At 42.8% G+C, this 25,828-nt stretch overlaps 1 protein-coding gene across 3 annotated transcripts in view; it reads left to right on the top strand.

The window, feature by feature from the left end:
* arap3 (ArfGAP with RhoGAP domain, ankyrin repeat and PH domain 3) overlaps positions 1-25,828 on the top strand; it is a 363,864-nt gene that overhangs the window by 105,292 nt on the left and 232,744 nt on the right. The gene's annotated exons all lie outside the window — the stretch shown is intronic.

Genomic DNA, 25,828 nt, shown 5'->3' with positions numbered 1-25,828 from the left:
TAATGCGGTCTGTGAGGAGCTGGAGCTGGCTGCTCTTCCTGCAGATGAAGTCGGCAGGAGTATCGGTGGTCACCCCTACCTCAAACATCCTGCAGGAGGAACATTCCACTGCCTGCGTTGCCATTACTCTATACTTAGTCTCCAAAACAAGAACACTGAGTAGCTTACCTGTGGACTTTAAAGTTAGGTTAGAGGAGGAGGGTGGGAGGGAGGCCCTACTATGTATGGCCTGGGGTCTACACACCCACTCAAATATCAATCACTTACCTCCCGACCAACTCTGCGCTCCAACTTCACTTCCGCCCAGCTCCCGCCGCTCTCTGCTATGAAAAAAATTTAGATTGTTATTTGTAGAATGCAAACTTTCCTTATTTGTATTGGCTATGACGTGTTTCCAGCCCCATTAGTTTTTAAATGGCCTGGTTATTGCACGATTTGTTTATAACACAAGTTTGCACAAGATCAGAAATATCACATTATATCAGAACCTACTGTTATGGCTTTTTTTGTCATTTGTTATTGGCTGGTCCAACAAGTGTTGCTCATCCCATGCAGTGGTGGTGTCCCAAGTATCTGCTACCTTTACCTTTCCACATGTAGAAGCCATGAGTTTAGAAGACGTGAGGGAAGGATCCTTGGTGGTTTCCTGCACCTGAAAGATATATGCTCCTACCACTATGTATCAGTGGTGAAAGGAGTTAATGTGTACCGTGTTGTTCATCCAGTGTAGGAAATTGTTGCAACTGTTTCAGTCTTCTCTTTTGCACGTATGTGCTGGGCCCCCTATTACTGAGGATGTAGCCACCTCCTGCAGTGAGTTGTTTAATGTTCCAGCCTGTTCCCAGTTTGATGTGACAGGACCGCAGAGCTTGGATCTGATTTGTTGGATGTGGATTCATTGAGCCCTCTCTATCACTTGCTGCCTCTGATGTTTGACATGCAACTAGTCCTGTTTGGTAGCTTCACCAGGATGACACCTTGGTGCTGCACCTAACATGCCCTCTTGCACTCTCCATTGAACCAGGATTAATCCCCTGGCTTGATGGTAATGGTAGAGCAGGAGCGATGGCAGGCCATGAGGTTGAATGTTGTGTTGATGTATGATTCTGCTGCACTTGATAGCCCACATTGCCTCATGGATTTCCAGTTTTGAGTTGTTTGATCTGTTGAAAGTCTATCTGATTTAGCACAGACATAGTGCCACACAACACAATGGGGAGTATTGTCACTGTAGAAATGGTACTTTGTCTCCACAAGAACTAAGCAGTGATCACTCTTCCCATACTTTCAAGGACAGATGCATCTGCAGCTGGCAGATTGTTGAGGGTGAGGTCAAATATGTTTTTCCCTCTTGTTGGTTCCCTCACCAACTGCTGTAGGCCCATTCTAGCAGCTACGCCCTTTAGGACTTGACAGCTCAATCAGTAGTATTGCTGCCAAGCCACTCCAGGTGATGGACATTGAAATCACCCACACAGAGTACATTTTGCACCCTTTCCACTCTCAGTATTTCTTACAATTGTTGTTCAACATGAAGGAGTACTGATTCATCAGCCGAGGTATATAGTGATCAGTAGGATCCATGTTTGGCCTGAAACCACGAAACTTCATGGGGCCTGGATTCAAACATAGGTACAGTGAGTGGAAGTTTTTTTTTATTCATTTGTGGGATATGGTTTTCACTGATTGGCCAGCATTTATTGCTCATCCCTAACTGCCCTTGAAAAACTGCTGATGAGCTGCCTTCTTGAACAGCTGCAGTCCATGTGCTGCAGGTTGACCCACAATGCCCTGAGGGAAGGATTTTGACTCAGTGACACTGAAGGAACAAATTTCTAAGTCAGGATGGTGAGTGGCTTGGCGGGTAATTTGCAAGTGATGGTGTTCTCATGTATTTACTGTGAATACATTTTCAGTGTTGAGCAAGAAACATTAATCTTTCTTGCTCAACACTGAAAAGCTGTCAGACCTGCTGAGTCTTTTTTCGAGAAACTTCCAATTTTGTTTTTGATTTCCAACATCCATAGTTCTTTGTTTTTTTTTGTTTAATCTTCTAGAGTTCAAATCCTGTCATAGTAGATGATAAAATTTGTATTCAACAAATTTCTACAATGAAGAATCTATTGATGAACCTGAAACTGTTGTCAACTGTCAGGAAAGAAATCCATTTGGTTCGCTAATGCCCTTTAGGGAAAGAAACTACTGCCCTTACTGATCTGGTGTACACATGACTCTAGACCTACAGTGATGTTGGTTGGAGCCAGGGTAAAATGAAAATCAAACATTGTAAAGGAAGTACAGGTACCACCAGTGAGTCTGTCAACCATTCTGAAATACAAGGCAATTGTCTGAAAACAGATTGATGTGAGGTTTCCTCTCCAGGAAGGGCAGCAAGATGTTGGATGGAGCTGAAAAGCTGCTGCTACTTGTATATGTCCAAGTCAGATTACTTGGCAAATGTTAAGACATTACATGCAACATGAGGCTAATAAAACCACTTGATGACACTAGCATTTTTGCATCATGGATCAAGAAAGTACAGAAAATATGCTCAATGGAAGAAAATGAGGATTATCATCATTACAGGCCACTGCCCCATATAACCAGACATCATTGATCCCAAAAGTGTTAAGCTATCTTCTAACACCCTTGTCAAACTCTGGCCCAATGAAAGGTGGCCAGAAACCTAAAAATGAACTACCAAGAACAGTTAAACTCATGAGTTATCAGGGTATTAATAAGAGGCAGAAAATCAACCCAACTGTTCTCCAAGCCACTTCATGAGAAAGAAGTATGGAAAATGGTGACAGAAGCCACAATCATCAACTGGTTCTAAGTTCCAACAGGCTTCAACCATGAAATACATAAAGAATAAGGAGTTTATCCAGATTGAAAGAAGAGAAAGAATCGAGGTTAGTTATAAACAGGTGTTATCAATTCTAGAAGTAGTGAAAGTAGACAAGTCCCCTGGACTGGGTGGGATTATCCAAGGATTCTCTGGGAAGCTAGGGAGGAGATAGCAGAGCCTTTGGCTTTGATGTTTGAGTCGTCATTGTCTACAGGTTTAGTACCAGAGGACTGGAGGATCGCAAATGTTGTGCCCTTGTTCAAGAAGGGCAGAAGAGATGACCCAGGTAATTATAGACCAGTGAGCCTCACATCTTTTGTAGGAAAGGCTTTGGAAAGGATTATAAGAGATAAGATTTAAAATCATCGAGCAAGCAACAATTTGATTTCAGATAGTCAACATGATTTCATTAAGGGCAGGTTGTGTTTCACAAACCTCATTGAGTTTTTTGAGAAGGTGACCAACATGTAAATGAGGGTAGGGCAGTTGACGTGGTATACATGAACTTCAGTAAAGCCTTTGATAAGGTTCCACATGGTAGGCTGTTGGAGAAAATCCAAAGGCATGGAATTGAGGGTGATTTAGCAGTTTGGATTAGAAACTGGCTTTCTGAAAGAAGGCAGTGAGTGGTGGTTGATGAAAAATAGTCAGCCTGGAGTCCAATTAGTAGTGGTGTGCCACAAGGATCTGTTTTGGGACCACTGTTGTTTGTCATTTTTATAAATAACTTAGACGCAGGCATAGGTGGATGGGTTAGTAAATTTTCAGACGATACTAAAGTCGATGGAGTAGTGGACAGTTTGGAAGAATGTTACAGGTTGCAGGGGGACTTGGATAAACTGCAGAATTGGGCCGAGAGGTGGCAAATGGAGTTCAATGCAGCTAAATGTGAGGTGATTCACTTTGGGAAGAATAACAGGAAGGCAATGGAAAGATTCTTGGTAGTGTGGATGTGCAGAGGGATCTTGGTGTCATATACATAGATCCCTGAAAGTTGCCACCCAGGTTGATTGTGCTGTTAAGAAGGCGTATGGTGTGTTAGGTTTCATTCGTAGAGGGATTGAGTTCCAGAGCCACAATATCATGCTGCAACTATACAAAACGCTAGTGCTGCCACATTTGGAATATTGTGTACAGTTCTGGTCACCATATTTCAGGAAGGATGTGGAAGCATTGGAAAAGGTGCAGAGGAGATTTACCAGGATGTTGCCTGGTCTGGAGGGAAGGTCTTATGAGGAAAGGCTGAGAGACTTGGGTCTGTTCTCATTGGAAAGAAGAAGGCTAAGGGGGGATTAGAAAGAGACATACAAGATGATCAGAGGATTAGATAGGGTAGACAGTGAAAGTCTTTTTTCCTAGGATGATGACATCAGCTTGTACGAGGGGACATAACTACAAATTGAGGGGTGATAGATTTAAGACAGATGTCAGAGACAGGTTCTTTACTCAGCGAGTGGTAAGGGCGTGGAATGCCCTACCTGCCAATGTAGTTAACTCAGCCACATTAGGGGGATTTAAACAATCCTTGGATAAGCACATGGATGGTGATGGGATAGTGTAGGGAGACGAGCTGAGAATAGTTCACATTTCGGTGCAACATTGAGGGCCGAAGGGCCTGTTCTGCGCTGTATTGTTCTATGTTCTATGTAAGTCCTAAATACCTCAGTGTCTTTTACTATACATCAGGCCATTGTCAGGTGTCAATAAATTGAAAAATAACAATCTTATACTACACAGTTTTCACTTTTTACTTTGATATAGGTGGCATGAATAGGTGGCGAGCAGTGGGATATAGATCCTAAGGATTTGGGCGATAGGTTTAGACAATGGATTTGGATTGACTCAGACTCAGAGAGCCAAAGGGCCTGTTCCTGGGCTGTAAATTTTCTTTTGTTCTTTGTTCTTTATAGAATACTGTTGTAGTCAAATCAGCTGACATAGGGGCCTCCTCAGTTATCTCATAGCCCCACTTTACATTAATTTGTCATTAAGCCCCCTGTGAATCAACTCACTGAGACACTGTACATTTCTGTACAAACTGGGAGAAAATCTTTCACTGACCGTTAACAGCTTTGTACACCCCTGCCGCTGTAATTCTGACCCTATGTCGACCTGTTAAATCTGCAAATCTGTTATGAGATACTTCTGACATATGTCTTTTTTAAAGTCCTTTACACTTTCATGGCAATTGAGTTGCCCTACATGTTTCGTTGTCCTGGTGTATGTTCAGAGTCGAGAATGTGTTGCTGAAAAAGGCAGCATCCGAGGAGCAGGACAATCAACATTTCAGGCATATGCCCTTCATCAGGAATGGGGATACGCCTGAAACGTCGACCCTCCTGCTCCTCGGATGCTGCCTGACCTGCTGTGCTTTTCCAGCAACATACTCTTGATTTTGATCTCCAGCAACTGCAGTCCTCACTTTCTCCTGGTGTACGTTCAGACAACTGCATCTGAATAGTGTTGTGGGGAGAAACATCAGTCTCAGAGTCAGAATCGGGGTTCAGTGACACAGTTTATTGCACAAGGAAATACCAGAACTCCAGGGAGAGGAAGACACCAACAGCACTGTGGTCAGCCTCGATTCTTCTCTCAACCCGGAGCACGTCAAGAAACTTTTATATGTCTTGTGTTACAATAGGACAACGATGAGTTTATTGTCTTTGTAGCATGGTTTGTTTATGGCAATCATTGCAGAATCGTTGATAGCTTCGATACAGTCTTTGTCAGTTCCAGCGCAGCCTTTGTTAATTTCTGCGTGGTCATTGTCAGTTTCAGTGGAGATATTGTCCGTTTCAATGTCTGTATGGAAATCCATTGCTGAAGTAATGGGTGCTAACTGCTCTTCCTGAGAAGGACGATTATTGCAGCCCAGGCTATTAGCATTTCATATTGCGTCTGTATCATGCTGTTAGCATTTCTATAAGAGGTGTTGGCCTGACCAGATATTTCGGCAGGCAGTGTTTGTAATTCATGTGTATTCTCTCCCCCACCCGCCTTAAACTAATCAACTGTGTTGTGAGTGCATTATGCTGGCATTCTGGTGGCCCCAGGCAGTGTCTGTATCTGCTCTGCTGTTTCTCTCCATATTGTGATCCAGCAGCCATCTTGTGTGTCAAGTTGGCCAACTGATGGCTCAGCGGCCATCTTGTGTGTCTGTGAGCATAGTGTCACCCTGCCCCATGCCATCTCCCTCTTCAATAGGAAGTATTTTCATTCCCCAGTGTGGGAGAAGGAAGTGGTTACTTGACAGTAACTTCCCTTATTTCTTGCTTCCTTTGTCTTTCAGATGCAGTAAGTCTGGTTCATAGTCTAGTTACAGCATGTGCTGGAGTTTTGAGAAAGACATACATCCAGTATTCAAAGGATTAGGATCACAGCAACTGAGGAAATAGGAGCTGGAATGGGCTGTTCAGCCGTAGAAGCCTTGTCTGCCGTTTAATTAAATAAGATTTATTTTCAACTTCATCACTATTTTTCCAAATAATCCACATAACTTTTGATGTCTATAATAATCAGAAATCTATTAATTCCAGTCTTCAGCATACTCAGTGACTGAGTTTACACAGCCTCTGATTAAGCACTTCCACAGATTCGCTACCATTGGAGTGAAGAAATGTCTCCTCATCACAGTCCTAAGTTGTCTCTCTCTTATTCAAAAGCTGTGCCCCTACTTCCAAAAGTACACATCCAGCCAGAGGATACATCCTTCCTGCATTGACCCTACTGAGAGCTGCCAGAGTTTTATGTGTTCCTGTTTCTGCAGTTTCTGTTCTCAGATGGATGAATATTATTGAACACTGTGTACCAAGGAGATTCTTCAAATAGCCAAGAGCATCCTTTTCATTGATTTTAGGAAATGAGTATCACTAGATGCACCAGCATTTGTTGTCCAAATCTAATTGCCTTGGAGATCATGGTGGTGAGCTGTCTTGTCAAACCACTGCAATTCTTTGGGTGTAGATGGGGAACTCAGAATCTGTTAGGGAGGGAATTCCAGGATTTTGACAGTGACTCTGAAGGAACAGCATTATATTTCCAAATCAGAATGGTAAGTGGCTTAGAGGGCAACTGCCCTTGTTTCTCTGGATGGCGGTGGTAGTAGGTTTAGAAGGTCCTGTCTAAGGAGCCTTGGTGAATACAAGTGCATCTTGTAGATGGTGCACATTGCTGCTACTGAGCGTCGTTGATTGAGGGAGTGGATGTTGGTGGATGTGGTACCAATCAAGTGGGGGCTGCTTTGTCGTTGGATGGTGTCAAGCTTCTTGAATGTTGTTGGAGCTGCACCTATCTAGGCAAATGGGGAGTATCCTGATTTGTGCATTGTAGATGGTGGACAGGCTTTTGGAAGTCAGGGACGTGAGTTAATCACTGCAAGATTCCTAATCTCTAACTTGCTTTTGTAGCCACAGTATTTATGTGACAGGTCCAGTTCGGTTCCTGGTCGATGCTAATCTAAGCATATTTGTACTGAGGGATTTAATGATGGTGATGCCATTGAATGTAAAAGGACAATGGTTAGATTGTCTCTTATTGGAAATGGTCATTGCCTGGAACTTATGTGGTGCAAATGTTATTTTTTAAACCAAGCCTGGATATTATCCAGATCTTGTTGCATTTGAACATAGATTGCTTCAGTGTCTGAGGATTCATGAATGGTGCTGAACATTGTGCAATCATCAGTACTTTCTGTCATTATGACAGATGGAAGATCATTGATGAAGTAGCTGAAGATGGTTGGGCCAAGAACACTATCCTGAGACCTCCTGAGTCTCTGGCACAGATGGAAGCCGTTTCAACCCATTGGCTCCACATCTGACTCATTAGAATATTAATGTCAGTATATTCCAGAATTAACCAGGGACAATATGGACATACGGAACTGAAATAAACACAAGGAAATGAAATAACAATGAGGGAAGTTAATTCATTTAGTAAGCAAATAATTAACAATTCTGAAGTTTTGAAAAGTCCAAGAACTATAGTGAGCATTATTAAAATCAGCTCATCCATGCCAGCAATAATATTCAATACCAGAATGGATAAGCAAATGTTTGGAGTTATCCATCTCATATATGTACACCATGAAGCTCACTGTCTCTTGTGTTGCGCTCTTGTTTGATAAATGCCGGGTTATTCAGCAGCAAAGAGGCTCTTTCTGACTCAATGTGCTCATTTTGTTCTGTGTAAATGATGTAATCTCACACATAGCTAATTTTCTTTACAATTTATTAAGAGCCAAAAGAGACCACATTTAGAAGCAAATAGCCAAGTTAAATTGTATGATCCAACAGATAGTATTGATCTCGTGTTACTGTTGGTTCCTATGTTAAATAGTTAATAGTATTCTATGAAGCTATCTGAAACATTTCTACATTATAAATTGAAGTCTAGCTTCTCTAATAGTTAAACATGTAGTATGTCATGTATGATATCAAGATCATAGTTTTGCCCACATCCAGAGGATCATTATTCTATGACATTATTTTCACAGAATCACCGGATTGTTACAAAGCAGAAGGAGGGCATTCAGCCAATCATGTCTAAACTGGCTTTCTGAATGAGCAATTCACCTCGTATTATTCATTTGCCATGATGTGGAGGAACTGGTGTTGGACTGGGGTGGGGAAAGTGAGGACTGCAGATGCTGGAGATCAGAGCTGAAAATGTGTTGCTGGAAAAGCGCAGCAGGTCAGGCAGCATTCAAGGAGCTGGAGAATCGACGTTTCGGGCATGAGTCCTTCTTCAGGAATGAAGAAGGGCTCATGCCCGAAACGTCGATTCTCCTGCTCCTTGGATGCTGCCTGACCTGCTGCGCTTTTCCAGCAACACATTTTCAGCTTGGACTGGGGTGGACAAAGTTGAAAATCATACAACACCAAGCTATAGTCCAACAGGTTTATTTGGAAGTACTAGCTTTCAGAATGCTGTTCCTTCATCAGGTGGCTGTGGAGTATAAGATCATAAGACACAGAATTTATAGCAAAAGATTACAGTGTCATACAGTGATACATTAAACAAAGTTGGATTGTTAAGTCTTTCATCTTTTCAAATGCAGGTTTTGGTTCATTAATATGTAAATCTCAGAACTTCTTTTAAGTCACCTTCTCAAGATAACTTAAGGTTTTATAACAAAAGGTGACATTTCAGCTCAGATAATGCATTAAGGGTGTGAGGTCAGAGTCTGTCTGTATCCTGATCATGAGTCAGACTGGTTCTATTTCCAAAGTGGAATTTACCCTCATACTCACACCCATACACACACACCCTCGCAGGCTTATACTTCAGCACAAACACACACACACACACACTTTATCAAGCTTTCACAAACACAAACATGCACTCTCTCACATGTACTCACACTCACATACTCTCTCTTCCTCAGGCACGCCACACACAAACAAGTCTATGTGATGAATTTGTATTTGCAGAATTATATTTCCAGATACATTCTATTTTGCTCAAAAAATGCACAATCTGCAGGCAGTCAATGCAGGCAGTCAATACATGTAATAGTTTGTAAATTCCACTTTGGAAATAGAACTTATCTGACTCAAGATTGGGATACAGACAGACTCTGACCTCACACCCTTAATGCATTATTTGAGCTGAAATGTCACCTTTTGTTATAAAACCTTAAGTTATCTTGAGAAGGTGACTTAAAAGAAGTTCTGAGATTTACATATTAATGAACCAAAACCTGCATTTGAAAAGATGAAAGACAGAAATGCGGAGGCATTTCTTCAGCCAGAGAGTGGTGGGCCTGTGGAATTCATTGCCACGGAGTGCAGTGGAAGCCGGGACGCTAAATGTCTTCAAGGCCGAGATTGATAGATTCTTGTTGTCTCGAGGAATTAAGGGCTACGGGGAGAACGCTGGTAAGTGGAGCTGAAATGCGCATCAGCCATGATTGAATGGCGGAGTGGACTTGATGGGCCGAATGGCCTTACTTCCACTCCTATGTCTTATGGTCTTATGGTCTTAACAATCCAGGTTTGTTTAACATGTCACTGTATGACGCTGTAATCTTTTGCTATAAATTCTGTGTCTTATGATCTTATACTCCACAACCCCGCATTTGATAAGGTTCCCCATGGTAGGGTCATTCAGAAGGTCAGGAGGAATGGGATACAGGGAAACTCAGCTGTCTGGATACAGAATTGGCTGGCCAGCAGAAGACAGCAAGTGGTAGAAGACTGGAGGATAGCAAATGTGGTTCCCTTGTTCAAAAAGGGGAGTAGGTATAACCCTAGTAACTATAGGCCGGTGAGTCTCACTTCTGTTGTGGGCACAGTCTTAGAGAGAATTGTAAGGGATAGGATTTATGCACATCTGGATAGGAATAATGTGATCAAGGATAGTCAGCATGGTTTTGTGAAGGGCAGGTCGTGCCTCACAAACCTTATTGAATTCTTTGAAAAGGTGACGAAGGAGGTTGATGAGGGGAAAGCGGTAGATGTGGTATATATGGATTTTAGTAAGGCGTTTGATAAGGTTCCCCATGGTAGGCTACTGCAGAAAATACGGAGATATGGTATTGAGGGTGAGTTGGAGGTTTGGATTAGGAATTGGCTGGATGGAAGAAGACAGAGGGTAGTAGTTGATGGCAAAGTTTCTTCATGGAGTGCCGTCACTAGCGGTGTTCCGCAAGGATCTGTTTTGGGACCATTGCTGTTTGTCATTTTTATAAATGACCTGGAAGAGGGGTTAGAAGGTTGGGTGAGCAAGTTTGCGGATGATACGAAAGTCGGAGGAGTTGTTGACAGTGAGGAAGGATGTGGCAGGTTACAGCAGGATATAGAGAAGCTGCAGAGCTGGGCAGAAAGGTGGCAAATGGAATTCAATGTAGCTAAGTGTGAGGTGATTCACTTTGGGAAGAATAACAAAAAGATGGGGTACTGGGCTAATGGTCGGATACTTGGTAGTGTGGATGAGCAGAGGGATCTTGGTGTCCATGTACACAGATCTCTGAAAGTTGCCACCCAGGTAAATAGTGCGGTGAGGAAGGCATATGGCGTACTGGCTTTTATTGGTAGAGGAATTGAGTTCCGGAGTCCTGAGGTCATGATGCAGTTGTATAAGACTCTGGTGCGGCCGCATCTGGAATATTGTGTGCAGTTTTGGTCGCCATACTATAGGAAGGATGTGGAGGCACTGGAACGGGTGCAGAGGAGGTTTACCAGGATGTTGCCTGGTATGGAAGGAAGATCGTATGAGGAAAGACTGAGACACTTGGGGCTGTTTTCATTAGAGAAAAGAAGGTTTAGGGGTGACTTGATTGAGGTGTACAAGATGATTAGGGGGTTAGATAGGGTTGACAGTGTGAGCCTTTTCCCGCGTATGGAGTCGGGTATTACAAGGGGGCATAGCTTTAAATTAAGGGGGGGTAGATATAGGACTGAAGTTAGGGGTAGGTTCTTCACTCAGCGAGTCGTAAGTTCATGGAATGCCCTGCCAGTAGCAGTGGTGGACTCTCCCTCTTTATGGGCATTTAAGCGGGCATTGGATAGGTATATGGAGGATAGTGGGTTAGTATAGGTTAGGTGGGCTTGGATCGGCGCAACATCGAGGGCCAAAGGGCCTGTACTGCGCTGTATTCTTCTATGTTCTATGTTCTATGTTCTATGGTAGTAGAAGGAAAATATTCTGCCTGGAAGTCTGTGGTGAGTGGTGTTCCACAGGGCTCTGTCCTTGGGCCTCTACTGTTTGTAATTTTTATTAATGACTTGGATGAGGAGATTGAAGGATGGGTCAGCAAGTTTGCAGACGACACAAAGGTTGGAGATGTCGTTGACAGTATAGATGGCTGTTGTAGGCTGCAGCGGGACATTGACAGGCTGCAGAGATGGGCTGAGAGGTGGCAGATGGAGTTCAACCTGGATAAATGAGAGGTGATGCATTTTGGAAGGTCAAATTTGAAAGCTGAGTACAGGATTAAGGATAGGATTCTTGGCAGTGTGGAGGAACAGAGGAATCTTGGTGTGTCCAGGTACATAGATCCCTTAAAATGGCCACCCAAGTGGACAGGGTTGTTAAGATAGCATATGCTGTTTTGGCTTTCATTAACAGGGGGATTGAGTTTAAGAGTCGTGAGATCTTATTGCAGCTCTATAAAACTTTGGTTAGACCGCACTTGGAATACTGTGTCCAGTTCTGGTCGCCCTATTATAGGAAAGATGTAGATGCTTTGGAGAGGATTCAGAGGAGGTTTACCAGGATGCTGCCTGGACTGGACAACTTATCTTATGAGGAGAGGTTGACTGAGCTCGGACTTTTTTCATTGGAGAAAAGGAGGAGGAGAGGGGACCTAATTGAGGTATACAAGATAATGAGAGGCATAGATAGAGTCGATAGCCAGAGACTATTTCCCAGGGCAGAAATGGCTAACATGAGGGGTCATAGTTTTAAGCTGGTTGGAGGAAAGTATAGAGGGGATGTCAGAGGTGTGTTCTTTACACAGAGAGTTGTGAGAGCATGGAATGCGTTGCCAGCAGCAGTTGTGGAAGCAAGGTCATTGGGGACATTTAAGAGACTGCTGGACATACATATGGTCACAGAAATTTGAGGGTGCATACATGAGAATCAATGGTCGGCACAACATCGTGGGCTGAAGGGCCTGTTCTGTGCTGTACTGTTCTATGTTTTTTGTTTTATGTTCTATGTTCTAACCACCTGATGGAGGAACAGCACTTCGAAAGCTATTGCTTCCAAATAAACGTATTGGACTGTAGCCTGGTGTTATGTGATTTTTAACTCTATTCTCTTGCCATCACTTTGTTACCCTATGAAATGTTCCTGTTGAAATAACCATCTATTTCCATTTTGAAATCTTGAGTGAACCTGCCTCCCCCACACTCTCAGACAGTGCATTCCAGACCCTAATGACTTACCAAGTTAAACAAAATTTCCTTTTTATGTGAATTACTTTAAATTCATGCCCTTGGGTTTCTTGATTATTTCATGAGTAGGAACATTTTATCCCTATTTACTCTGCCCATACATTTCAAGCTTTTGAAAACTGTACTCAGATCTCCTGACAGCCTCCTTCTTTAGAGTGAACTGTCCCAGCTCCTTTAATCTTTCTTCAAACTGACGTTCCTCATCCCCGGAACCATTTTCATAAATCTTACGTGCTCTGTCTCTGATGCCTTCACATCCTTTCTACTGTCTTGCTAATTAAAAAGATGAGAAAGATTGTGTGACACGTGAGGCCTAGCAAAGAGCACTCTCGTCTCACAATCACACTATTTAGTTTTGAAGTCCAACCCAAGGAATGAGCTGTTATTCCTGTAGAGTATTAATGAATTTGAATCTTTGAATGCTTAGTAGTGTGCCTACAATATATGTAGATTCATTTGATTTAATGTAGCTAAGCAACTTACAAAGGACACAAAAATACAAGGGAAGGCAAATGCTGAGAATGACACATAAGGGGTATAGATAGGTTAAGCAAAAGGAGGTAAACTTAGCAGATGGTTGATATTGTGAGAAAATGTAAAGTTATGCACTTTGACGGGAAGAATAGAGGAGCTGAATATTATTTAATTGGGGAAAAATTGCAGAAAACTAAAAAACAGAAGGATTTGGGATTCCTCATGCATGAATCATAAAAAGCTAACACCCAAATTCAGATGGTAAAATTTGAGGCAACTGGAATGTTGGCCTTTATTGTAAAGGGACAGGAGTACAAAAAAAGGGAGGTTTTGATAAAACCATAAACAGCACTAGTAAGGTCACAGTTGGAAATGTGTGAACAGTTTAGACTCATTAGATTCCCTACAGTGTGGAAACAGACCCTTCGCCCAACCAGTCTTCCTAAGAGTAACCCACCCAGACCCATTTTCCCTATGACTAATGCACCTAACACTATGGGCAATTTACCTGACTTGCACATCTTTGAACGGCTGGAGGAAACCCACACAGATGCGGGGACAACGTGCAGACTCCATACAGACAGTCGCCCGAGGCTGGAATCAAACCTGGGACCCTGGTGCTGTGAGGCAGCAGTGCTAACTACTGAGCCACCGTGCATTATTAAAGGAATGATATCCTAGCATTGAAGGTAGTCCAGAGAAGGTTCATTAGGTTGATCCTGGGGATGGAGGGAGTGTTCTGTGAAGAGAGGTTGAATGGGTTGGGCTTGTACTCATTGGAATTTAGAAGAATTAGAGGAGATACTATTGCCATATACAAGATTCTTAGAGAACATGACTCAAGGTATTTGTTTGAAGAAGAAGATATGCATTTCCTCTGAAGTTTTGACCAAGATATGTCTTTGAAGTGATGACAGAACAAAACAGAGGCAGTAATTGCAGGTCCCAAACATAGCTATGAGCCTGAATGGTGAACATTCTTGAGCTGTTGTACCAGAATAGGAAACATCCTGATCCTGTTCACTAGGAGAAAGTGAGGACTGCAGATGCTGGAGATCAGAGCTGAAAAATGTGTTGCTGGAAAAGCGCAGCAGGTCAGGCAGCATCCGAGGGGCAGGAGAATCGACGTTTTGGGCATAAGCCCTTCTTCATTCCTGAAGAAAGGCTTATGCTCGAAACGTTGAATCTCCTGCTCCTCGGATGCTGCCTGACCTCCTGCGCTTTTCCAGCAACACATTTTTCAGCTCTGATCCTGTTCACGCCTAGCTTGCATCTTGAGCTTTGAATAGAAATCTGAGTAAGAGCACTGACTGGTTTTGTTTCACTCCATTATACGGACATGTCAGCTGAAATTAGTTAATTCACTGAAGGCTGGTGGGTGTTAAGTGAGACTTGCTATATCCATGTACATAGATCCCCTGAAAGTTGCCACCTAGATTGATAGTGCTGTTAAGAAGGCAGACGGTGTGTTAGGTTTTATTGGTAGAGAGATTGAGTTCCGGAGCCATGGTGTCATGCTGCAATTGTACCTAAAATGCTAGTGTGGCCACACTTGGAATATTGTGTACAGTTCTGGATGCCACATTACAGGAAGGATGTGGAAGCATTGGAAATGTTTCAGAGGAGTTTTACCAGGATGTTGCCTGGTCTGGAGGGAAGGTCTTATGAGGAAAGGCTGAGGGACTTGCGTCTGTTCTCATTGGAGAGAAAAAGGCTAAGATTGGTTTAATAGAAACATATAAGATGATCAGAGAATTAGACAGTGAAAGTCTTTTTCCTAGGATGATAACGTCGTCTTGTACAAGGAGGCATAGCTGCAAATTGAGGGACGATAGATTTAAGACAGATGTCAGAGGCAGGTTCTTTACTCAGCGAGTGGTAAGGGTGTGGAATGCTCTGCCTGCTAATATAGTTAACTCAGCCACATTAGGGGCATTTAAACAGTGCTTGGATAAGCACATGGATGAGGATGGTATAGTGTAGGGGAATGGGCATAGATTAGTTCACAGTTTGGCGCAACATCAAGGGCCAAAGGGCTTGTTCTGCGCTGTATTGTTCAATGTTCTATGTTCTATGTTGGTAAGGTTGAATTGTATTCGCCAGCCACATTCACAGGGCAGTGGATCTGAAATAAAATGTTATCAACTTTACACTTAGTGTGATATGATCTCATGTATAGCAACACATGTATAGGGACAGAGAATAAAGATAACAGTTCAGTCTTACTTCATATCAATCATTATAATAATGAAAGTATATTCAAAGTTTGTGAGAAGATTTGTAGCTCGGGTGCTCGTTGTTGTGGTTCTGTTCACCGAGCTGGGAATTTGTGTTGCAGATGTTTCGTCCTCTGTCTAGGTGACATCCTCAGTGCTTGGGAGCCTCCTGTGAAGCGCTTCTGTGATCTTTCCTCCGGCATTTGTAGTGGTTTGAATCTGTCGCTTTTACATATTTTTACTGTGGGAGTCACTGGTGATACTAGATTAGAGTGGTAATGGAAAAGCACAGCAGGTCAGGCAGCATCTAAGGAGCAGGAAAATCACTGGTGATACAACAGCTCATGTGTGGCTCGCACTGTGACGCTGAGAGGAACTAGCAGAGATGTTTGATTAAGACGTCTAAAGGGGACCTTCAGTAACTGAGTAATGTTGTTGCTGATTCTCCAGAGCCCAGAAGAAAAGCACAAAAGAGTAGCATCCAACAAATAAAGAATCATCACAAAGTGCTTCACAGAGGTACATCAAGCAGAAAGAGATTTTAGGCTGCAGGAGGAGATGTCCGGAAGCTGTATCAACATCTTGTTCTAAAGAAGGTTTTGAAAGAAGAGATGTAGATGGGGAGATGATCAGTTTACTTTAAATGGTATATAGTGCAAACTATATTGGTACAGGTTTTTTAAAAAGTACATGAAAACGTGGAGATTGAACCATTACTGAACTTCCGGATGTGTATTCTTATTTCAATTGCAGGTTGCCATTAGTAGATCCTGTTGAAAGCTATTCATTTCCTTATTTAAGGAAAGATACAGGCATTGGAGATAATGTTCACTCAACTGATACTAGGTTTGGAGGGATAATCATATAAGAAGAGGTTGATTAGGTTAGGTCTGTACACTTTGGAGTTTAGAAGAATGCAAAGTGATCTTATTGGAACATACAGGATTCTTAGACTTGACATGGTAGAAGCAGAAACGTTGTTTCCCCTCATGGGAGACTCCAAATTCGGAATAGAGTTGCATATTTAACACAGAGATGAGGAAACATTTCTTTCCTTAGAGAGTAGTGAATCTATGATATTCATTGTGGAGAGTGGAGAAACAGAGGGATCTGGGTGTGCAAGTACATGGGTCCCTCAAAGTTGCCACCCAAATAATTTGGAGATGCCGGTGTTGGACTGGGGTGTACAAAGTTAAAAATCACACAACGCCAGGTTATAGTCCAAGAGGTTTAATTAGAAGCACTAGCTTTCAGAGCGCCGCTCCTTCATCAGGTGGTTGCGACCTGATGAAGGAATGGCGCTCCGAAATCTAGTGTGCTTCCAATTAAACCTGTTGGACTATTTCCTGGTGTTGTGTGATCTTTAACTTTGGCCACCCAAGTGGATAGGGTTGTTAAGAAAGCATAGGGTGTTTTGGCTTTCATTAACAGAGGGATCGAGTTTAAACTGAAAATGTGTTGCTGGAAAAGCACAGCAGGTCAGGCAGCATCCAAGGAACAGGAGAATCGACATTTCGGGCATGAGCCCTTCTTCAGGAATCTCCTGGATCGAGTTTAAGAGCCACAAGGTTTTGCTACAGCTCTACAAGTCCCTGGTGAGACCACACTTGGAATATTATGTCCAGTTCTGGTCACCCGACTATAGGAAAGATACAGAGGCTTTGGAGAGGGTGCAAAGAAGGTTTACCAGGATGCTGCCTGGACTGGAGGGCTTACCTATGAAGAAAGGTTGAATAAGCTCAGACTTTTCTCTCTGCTGTGGTTCTGTTCGCCGAGCTGGAAGTTTTTGTTGCAAACGTTTCGTCCCCTGTCTAGGTGACATCCTCAGTGCTTGGGAGCCACCTGTGAAGCGCTTCTGTGGTGTTTCCTCCGGCATTTATAGTGGCCTGTCCCTGCCGCTTCCGGTTGTCAGGCTGGGACAGGCCACTATAAATGCCGGAGGAAACACCACAGAAGCGCTTCACAGGAGGCTCCCAAGCACTGAGGATGTCACCTAGACAGGGGACGAAACGTTTGCAACAAAAACTTCCAGCTCGGCAAACAGAACCACAGCAACGAGCACCCGAGCTACAAATCTTCTCACAAACTTTGAACTTTTCTCTCTGGAGAGAAGGACGAAGAGAGGAGACCTGATCGAGGTATACAAGATAATGAATGGAATAGATAGAGTCAATAGCCAGAGACTTTCCCCAGGGCAGGATTGACTGGTAGGAGGAATCATAGTTTGAAGATATTAGGAGGAATGTACAAAGGAGATGTAAGAGGTAGGTTCTTTACGCAGAGAGTTGTGAATGCATGGAATGCGTTGCCAGTTGTGGTGGTGGAAGCAGAGTCATTAGGGACATTTAAGTGACTCCTGGATGTGCACATGGATAGCAGTGGGTTGAGGAGTGCATAGGTTAAGTTATTATATTTTACTTTAGGATTAAACCTTGACACAACATCGTGGGCCAAAGGGCCTGTTCTGTGCTGTACTTTACTATGTTAGACAATAGACAATAGATAATAGGTGCAGGAGTAGGCCATTCTGCCCTTCTATGTTCTATTACCACAGATGGCTGTTGAGGCTGGGCCATTAAGTGTATTCAAGGCTGAAACAGACATTTTTTAACCAGTCAGGAAATCAAGGGTTAAAGGGAAAAGGTGAGAAAATGGAGTTGATGATTATCAGATCAGTCATGATCTCACTGAATAGCAGAATAGACTTGATGGGCTGAATGGCCTACTTCTCCTCCTGTATCTTATGGTCTTAAGATCACTATCTTTTACATGGACCTCCTAAGCTTCATCACAGAGAAGGAGGTTTGTAAATCACCAACTACTGTTGATTGTTCTATAACTCCACATTTCATTGGGATTTGTTTGACCACAAGGGGGGGAATCAAGGATATAACAAGACAAGGTGTGACATTTTCCCTTATCTGTGGTCCTCCAGAGACACTTCAGTGAAAACCATTCATGATGTTCCAAGGCAGAAATTCCCAAAAGCACAGATCCATAAGACATAGGAACAGAATTTGGCCATTTAGCCCATAAAGTCTCCTCCGTCATTTCATCATGGCTTGTATGTTTCTCAATCCCATTCTCTTGCCTTCCCGCTGTAATCCTTGGTCTCCTTACTAATCAGGAAACTATCTATCACTGTCTTAAATACTCTCAAAGACTTGACTTCCACAGCTCTCTGTTGCTATGAATTCCACAGATTGACCTCCCTCTAGCTGAAGAAATTCCTCCTCATCTCAGTTCTAAAGAGTTATCACGTCCCTCTGAGGCTGAGCCCCTGGGTCCTACTCTCTGCTACTCATGAAAATATAATCTCCACATCCACTCTATCCAGGCCCTCCAGTACTCTGTAAGATTCAATCAGATTCCCCCAATCCTTCTAAACTCCATCAAGTACAGACCAAAGTCCTCAACTGCTTCTCATGTGAAAAACCCTTCATTTCAGGATCATTTTTGTAAGCATTCTTTAGACACCTTCCAAGGCCAGCACATCCTTCCCTAAATACAGGGTTCAAAGCTGCTCACCATATTCAAAATGTGGTCTGACCACAGCCTTATACAGCATCAGCATTATACTCCTGTTCTTGCATTCTAGCCCTTTTGAAATGAATGCTAATATTGCATTTCCCTTCTTAACTGCCAACTGAACCTGCATGTTAACCTTAAGAGACACCTCAACTAGAATTCCCAAGTACCATACACTTAAGATTTTTGAGGACTTTCTCTATTTAGAAAATAGTGGATGTTCCTCCCAAAGTGCATAACGTCACACTTTCCCACATTGTATTCTATCTGCCACTTACTTGCCAACTCTTCTAGCTTGTTAAGTCCATCTGCAGCCTCCCTACTTCCTCAACACTCCCTGTCCCTCCACCTATCTTTGTGTCATCTGCTAATTTAACAACAATGCTCTCAGTCACTTTGTCCAGATCTTTAATGAATAATGTGAATAATTGTGGTCCCAACAGGACTCCTGCAGAACTCCACTAGTCACTAGCTGCTATCCTAAAAAAAAACTCTTTATCTCCACTGTCTGCCTTCTGTGAGTCAACCAATCCTCTATTCATGGTTAGAGACAAAAAAACTGCAGATGCTGGAATCCAAAATAGACAGGCAGGAGGTTGAAAGAACACAGCAAGCCAGGCAGCACCAGGAGGTGGAGAAGTCGACATTTCAGGTGTAACACTTCTTCAGGACTGGGGGTGGGAATGGGGGGAGCTGCAGATAAAGAGGGTGGTGGGGGAGGGTGGTGAAGTGGGGATAGGTGAAGACAGGTAGAGGGTACGACCTGGTTGGTCAATGGGAGGAATGAATCCGGTTGGCGGCAGGGAGCAGTGGAAGGGATGGGGACGGGCTGATAAGGGAGTTGGGGGATGGGAAGGGAGGTTATTTGAAATTGGAGAACTCAATGTTGAGTCCTCCGGCTGTAGGTTGCCCAGGTGGAAGATGCGGTATTGTTCCTCCAGTTTGCGGTTTGGTTCATTGTGGCAATGGAGGAGATGGAAATGTGTTGCTGGAGAAGCGCAGCAGGTCAGGCAGCATCTAGGGAACAGGAGAATCGACGTTTCGGGCATTAGCCCTTCTTCAGGAATGAGGAAAGTTGGTCCAGCAGGCTAAGATAAAAGATAGGGAGGAGGGACTTGGGGGAGGGGCTTCGGAAATGTGATAGGTGGAAAAAGGTCAAGGTGAGGGTGATAGGACAGATTGGGGTGGGGGCGGAGAGGTCGGGAAGAAGATTGCAGGTTAGGGAGGCGGTGCTGAATTTGATGGATTTGACTGAGACAGGCTGGGGGGAGGGGAAATGAGGAAACTGGTGAAATCCGAGTTCATCCCTTGTGGTTGGAGGGTTCCTAGCCGGAAGATGAGGCGCTCTTCCTCCAACCGTCGTTTCGTTGTGGTCTGACGATGGAGGAGTCCAAAGACCTGCATATCCTTGGTGGAGTGGGAGGGGGAATTGAAATGTTGAGCTACAGGGTGGTTGGGTTGGTTGGTCCGGGTGTCCCAGAGGTGTTCTCTGAAACGCTCCGCAAGTAGGCGGCCTGTCTCCCCAATATAGAGGAGGCCACATCGGGTACAGAGGATGCAATAGATGATATGTGTGGAGGTACAGGTGAATCTGTGGCGGATATGGAAGTTTTCTTTGGGGCCTTGGAGGGAGGTGAGAGGGGCCAAGCATGGTCAGGTTGGACAGGAAGCGGTTAGGGGAATTGAAATGGGCGGTAATTGGGAGGTCCAGTTGCCCCCTACGGACTCGGCTGCGATGCTCAGTGAACCATTCCCTAAGTTTACACTCCCTATGTGATCTTCTCAACACTGGGGAGACTGAAACTTAGGGAATGGTTTGCCGAGCACCGCAGATGTGAATCAGCCTTGGTGTCCTGGGTCTGGAGTCCAAAGTAGACCAGTTTGGGTAATTATGGCAGATTTCAGTCCCTAAATGACATTTGTGAATCATATGAGTTTTTGCAACAGTTATAGTTCTATGGTCACCTTTACTGAAACTAGCTTTATATTTCATCTCCATTAATTAAATTTAACTTCCACTAGCTGATGTGAGAGAGCTTGTAGTCACAAGTCCAAAAAAATCACCTGAGTCTCTGGATTACAGTGACATTAACACTATGCCACCATCACCCCAGATTGTAAGTGAGACCTATGCTCAGAATGAAAAGTCCATATTCATAAAGAATTTAATTGCCAGACCTACCTGGTAAATTGTCAGGTCTGGTGTTGATATGGTGTGCATGGATTTATGAAGGAATTTGATTTAGTGTCACACAACAGACTTGTGAGGAACATTGTAGGTCATAATATAAAAGAATTGGAAGCAACATACACACATACAAAATTGCCTGAGGGATAAGAAACAAGGAGTAATGGTCAATGGGGAGTTTTAAGGCTGGAGGAAGGTTTGTAGTGGAGTTTCCCAAGGGTCAGTATTGGGATCCTTATTTTTCCTGGATCTTATTGTGCAAGGATAATTTCAAAATTTGAAAATAGCACAAATCTTGGAAGAATTGTAAACTGTGAAGAACTCCAGAGCGGGTGGATAGATGGAAAAGGGTTAATGCAGAGAAGTGCATGGTAATACAATTTGGTGCAAAGAATATGGAGACAATGAAATAAGATACTGTTCAAAAGGGCGTGCAAGAACAGAAAGACCTGGGTGTATATGTACACAAATGACAAGACAGGTAGAGAGAGACTTCATTAATAGAGGCCTTGAGTGCAAGAGCAGGGAGATTATGATAAACCTGTATAAAACCAATGATGAACATAAGCTGGAGTATTATGCACAGTTCAGGGTGACACACTGATGGAAGAATGTGAATGCATTGGAAAGATTACAGAAGAATAATTCCAGGGATGAGACATTTTAACAGAAAATATTGGAGAACTTGGGACAGGAGAAGGTAAAGAGGAGATTAGATAGAAGTTGTCAAAATCATGTCGGGGCAGGAATAGGGTAAATAACGAGATAATATTCCCTGTGTAGTGGAAACAGGAACAATTGAGACATTCAATAGGCACGTGATGATTAATTAAATAGAAAGATTTGGCAGGGTTACAAGGAAAAGCAAGAGGTTAGCACTAAGCCATGATGCTCAGAGAGAAAGTGCAGGCACAATGAATTGAATGGCCGCCCTACACACGATGATAATCCTGTAAGCTATAGAGTCATGGATCTGTATAGCACGGAAACAGATCCTTGGGACCAACTCGTCCATGCCAACCAAATATCCTAAATTAATCCAGTCCCATCTGTCAACATTTGGCCCATATCCGTCTAAACCTTTCCTGTTCATATACTCAACCAGATGTCTTTTAAATGTTGTAGTTGTACCAACCTCCACCACTTCCTCTGGTTCCATTCATGCACTACCTTCTATTTGAAAAAGTTGCCCCTCAGGTCCCTTTTAAATCTTTCCCCTCTCACCTTAAACCTACGCCGTCTAGCTTTGGACTCCCCTACCCTGGGGAAAAGACGTTGGCTATTCACCCTATCCATGTCCCTCATGATTTTATACACCTCTGTCAGGTCATTCTTCAGCCTCCTACACTCCTGGGAAAAATAGCCCCAGCCAATTCAGCCTCTCACTACAGCTCAAACCCTCCAATACCAACATCCTTGTAAATGTTTTCTGAACCCTTTCAAGTTTAATAACATTTTTCCCTGGCTGGGAAGCTAGAACTGTACACAGTATTCCACAAGTGGCCTAACCAATGTCTTATACAATATGCAGAGCTGGGCTGAGAGGTGGCAAATGGAGTTTAATGCGGACAAGTGTGAGGTGATTCACTTTGGTCGGAGTAACCGGAATGCAAAGTACTGGGCTAATGGTAAGATTCTTGATTTGGAGATGCTGGTGTTGGTAAGATTCTTGATAGTGTAGATGAGCAGAGAGATCTCGGTGTCCAGGTACACAGATCCTTGAAAGTTGCCACCCAGGTTGACAGGGTTGTGAAGAAGGCATACAGTGTTTTAGCTTTTATTAATAGAGGGATCGAGTTCCGGAACCATGAGGTTATGCTACAGCTTTACAAAACTCTAGTGCGGCCGCACTTGGAGTATTGTGTACAGTTCTGGTCACCGCATTATAAGAAGGATGTGGAAGCTTTGGAAGGGGTGCAGAGGAGATTTACTAGGATGTTGCCTGGTATGGAGGGAAGGTCTTACGAGGAAAGGCTGAGGGACTTGAGGCTGTTTTCGTTAAAGAGAAGAAGGTTGAGAGGTGATTTAATAGAGACATATAAGATAATCAGAGGGTTAGATCGGGTGGATAGGGAGGGCCTTTTTCCAAGAATGGTGACGGCGAGCACGAGGGGGCATAGCTTTAAATTGAGGGGTGATAAATATAGGACAGATGTCAGAGGTAGTTTCTTTACTCAGAGAGTAGTAAGGGTATGGAATGCTTTGCCTACAACGGTAGTAGATTTGCCAACTTTAAGTACATTTAAGTCGTCATTGGATAAGCATATGGACGTACATGGAATAGGGTAGGTTACATGGGCTTCAGATTGGTATGACTGGTCGGCGCAACATTGAGGGCCGAAGGGCCTGTACTGCGCTGTAATGTTCTATGTTCTATGTTCTATGTCTCTACAACTTGACATTCCAACTCCTATACTCAATGCACTGACCAATAAAGGCAAGCATACCAAACACCAGCTTTACCATCCCATCTACAACATTCCCAGGACCTTGCCATTAAGTGTATGTATTCTGCTGTGATTCTGTGAAGTGATCTCTTCAGGAATTTAAATATGAGTTTCTTCACTCAGAGAGTAGTAGGGGCGTGGAACGGCCTGCCTGCAACAGTAGTCGACTCGCCGACATTAAGAGCGTTTAAATGGGCATTGGTCAAACATATGGATAATAATGGATAGGAATCAGATTATTTTCACAGGTCGGCGCAACATCAAGGACCGAAGGGCTTGTACTGCACTGTAACATTCTATGTTGTATGTTCTAATAAATTTATACAACATTAATTTCATTTTAATTTTGTTGTACTTGCTCCATTTAATTCTTAAACAGTAAAACATTCTGTTTAAAATGTGAAGACATTTCAGGAAATAACTGTTGTTTGAATTCCATTTTTAAAAGTTAATGATCTCACTTATGATTGGGCAAACTGGGCCTATATTCTTGAAAGTTTCAAAGCATGAGATGTGATCTCATTGAACCTACAGAATATTTAAAGGACTGGGCAGGGTAAATACAGGTAAGATGTCTCCCCTGGTTGTGGAGTCTAGGACTAAGGGAGCAATTTTTAAAAAAAGAGGATGCCACTTAGAAAAATTATGCAGAGAATTTGTTTTACTCAGAAGTCTGTGAACCTTTGGAATTGTCTGCTGTAGAGGGCTGTGGACACCTAGTTGATACATGTTCGATTATGAATGGTGTGAAGGGTTATGAAAGTACTGTTTGATCAGTCATTATGATCAGCAGGCTTGATGGACGGAATGGCCTACTCCTGTTCCCATGACACTATTTAATAATCTTTGTTTATCTAGTGCTTTAAGAAAGCAAAGCATCCTATAGCCAGTTCAATATTCACTTTCATTCCCTCTTAAATTTTTTTAATACTTCCTCTCTTCAATTATTTATTTTGGTTTTGCTACTTAAATATCTGATTGACTTGGTTCATGTAGCCAGATTTTACAGCTTTTACATTAGAGGTAGAATCTTCTCATTTCTGATTTTACACCTCCTGTATTGATCCAAAGGATTGTCTCCTTGTTACTGATTCTCCAACTTCCAACAGATTCAGGTGAGCGCTTGGAAACAATTCATAGAGTCATAGTTTCTTACAGAGAGAAAGAGCAGCAAACTTTCTGCAAAATTTGCTTATAGATCTTTTGTTTGAAAGCAGTCAGTTTGGAAATAAGTTATTTTGAATATGTAGTAATATTTATGTAGGTAAACATACTCGGTCCTCATAACAGGCCATGATTAGTTGACTTTCGTTCGAAATTGTTGTTTGAAAAAGGATTATTCACTGCAGATCTGTGAAACCTGTTCTTGTTTGAAGAGTGCCAAGAGCTGGTTACCAACCTGAGTTGACTCCCACGGGCATAAGCCTTTCCTGAAGAAGGGCTTATGCCCGAAACGTCAATTCTCCTGTTCCCTGGATGCTGCCTGACCTGCTGCGCTGTTCCAGCAACACATTTTCAGCCTAGACTCCCACGGTCCCTATCAACATTGTTTTTCACTGTTAGAGTTACAGACCTGTACTTGATAGCTTGTTTAGCATATCCAAAAGCCAACACAAGAATGTAATGTCATGGTTATTGGCTATTGTCTATTAGCATGAAATTTTAGCCACTGAAAATTCTTGAAGGCTGCGAGACAATGAAATACAGATGAAAACAGTATTCCAGCTTGGCAGACTGCATCAGAGAGGCTATGTAATCTTCAGCGGCTGGGATGTGACACCCTTGACAGTACAAAAAGAAAACTAGATTTTAGAGATCTATACATATGATAACATGCTATGCATATGATAACGCTCTGTTAGTTTTCTGGATTACTTGCAGCACCTGTATGCTAATCTCCTGTAATTCATGCACTAGGACACCCAGATCTTTCTGTATGTTAGAGGTATGCAACATCTCACCATTTAGATAACATTTCGTAGTATCCCTCCTCTCTCTCAAAATTAGAACTGTGACCTTCCTTCTCAGGTTGACCATGCCTCTTCTGATTGATCCTCCCATAGTCTTATCCCATCTTCAACAGCCCCCAGTAATCCCAGTATTTTTTGACACAACTGGTTACTGAGTGTAAGGTCAGTAACAATTCTACCTTTGACTCAATATAAGTGAAGGCAATTCATCTTAATTTGACAAATGTATTTATTTCATAATTTCAAGAATATTGAAAT

Source organism: Chiloscyllium plagiosum, unplaced genomic scaffold (genome assembly GCF_037043375.1).
Source record: "Chiloscyllium plagiosum isolate Xiang-an unplaced genomic scaffold, Cpla_swu_hap1 HiC_scaffold_16, whole genome shotgun sequence".
Taxonomy (NCBI): domain Eukaryota; kingdom Metazoa; phylum Chordata; class Chondrichthyes; order Orectolobiformes; family Hemiscylliidae; genus Chiloscyllium; species Chiloscyllium plagiosum.
This window is presented reverse-complemented; position numbering and strand designations above follow the sequence as displayed.